The 1,549-nt window shown below is 33.4% G+C and overlaps 1 non-coding gene across 1 annotated transcript; it reads right to left on the bottom strand.

Annotated features, from left to right (window-relative positions):
• Positions 1-475: 475 nt before the first annotated feature.
• Trnar-acg lies at positions 476-548 on the bottom strand. Its single transcript has one exon. It is a non-coding gene; the product is annotated as a tRNA-Arg (tRNA).
• Between the last annotated feature and the right edge of the window lie 1,001 nt (positions 549-1,549).

The following is a 1,549-nucleotide window of genomic DNA, read 5'->3' as shown; positions in this document are numbered from 1 at the left end:
GAGTTCTGTATTTTTAGACTTGCAATTATGTGGTCACATTATTTTAATAAATAGAAAACAAGAAAATATTTTATTTTTATTGTTGCCACTCCGAATTTAGTTTTGGAACTCACCCAGGATGCAAATTTTCAGCGTTGGAGCTAATCTTCAAATTTTTTTATGAGCTTTGGAAATATGCTAGATAGGGCAGCAGGGGGTCCACCGAAACCAGTAAAGTAGTGAAAAGGATCTACGAGAAAAGCAAGCTTGGGAACCTCTGGTTTAAATTCACAACAAATACATTTTGCACGATACGCTTGCAAGCGATTATCGTCTATCGTATGAAAATTCATAATAGGGGTGTAACCTTAAGATTGGGTGTATATGGAATTCGTAATTTTAAATTTACGATCTTAGCTTAAAATAAATAAGATTTGCATTTGTTAAATACAATTTTGTAAATAAAAAATAAAATAAAATAAAAATTTACTTTCCGCGATCCTGCCAGGAGTCGAACCTGGAATCTTCTGATCCGTAGTCAGACGCGTTATCCATTGCGCCACAGGACCGTAATGCGTGTGTACGTGAACATTGTGCCTATAAATATATGTACATATGCATGTATGTAGGTAAATTCGGCACAACACTCGCTTGGCAGAGCTAATGAGTGATAAAGCAACGGGAACAATTTAATTTATTCATTATTTATTTTGAAAACTATTTATAGGTGTTTATAAACATTGTCTTTATCGCTAAAATTCAAGCTGCTAGCTTCTATGTATATCTACATACACTTGTGTATGTGTATATATGTATGCAGACATGGTACATAAGTTTCTGATTTTCTGTGATTTTATGATTCTTACCTATCACGTAAGTATGTACACTTAGGTCTCTTTTTATGCGGTACATGCGTTCCTCAGAAAGCCGCATAAAAAAAAAATCCGCATAAAAAAGTTCTTTACTTTCATACAAAAACAGGGGATGCGTTCCAGTATTTTCAAAAACCGCATAAATTCAGATACTCCATGTAAAAAATTCTAAAAAACCGCATAAAAAAATCCAGTGAGGCATTACTGAGCAAAAAAACTATTTATTTCTTTACTTCAACACTTATTATTCCATGTAAAACCGAACATTAATGAAATAAATAAAATTTTATCTGTACTTTAACCAAAAATAAAAATAAAAATACCACAATAAATACATGAATTATGTAAGAATACATAAAAAAAAAGTTAGAAAAAAAGGTATTTTCTTAACAGCGGTCGCCCCTCGGCAGGCAATGGCAAACCTCCGAGTGTATTTCTGCCATGAAAAACAGCTTCTCGTAAAAATACGATCGCCGTTCGGAGTCGACGTAAAACTGTAGGTCCCTCCCCTTTGTGTAACAACATCAAGGCGCACACCACAAATTGGAGGAGAAGCTCTGCCAAACACTAACATGTGTGTAAGCGCCAATCTATTATTATTATTATTATGTAAGAATACAAAGACAAATTATTTATCAGAAGCATTGTCTTGTACACACTGAAAAAAGTAATAAAAACTCTCAAAAAAGCAAAATCGG

Source organism: Rhagoletis pomonella, unplaced genomic scaffold, assembly GCF_013731165.1.
Source record: "Rhagoletis pomonella isolate Grant_MI unplaced genomic scaffold, Rhpom_1.0 Rhpom_scaffold_00008, whole genome shotgun sequence".
In the NCBI taxonomy this organism is placed as follows: Eukaryota; Metazoa; Arthropoda; class Insecta; order Diptera; family Tephritidae; genus Rhagoletis; species Rhagoletis pomonella.
Note: the sequence above shows the minus strand (reverse complement) of the source record. Positions and strands in the feature narration are given on the sequence as shown.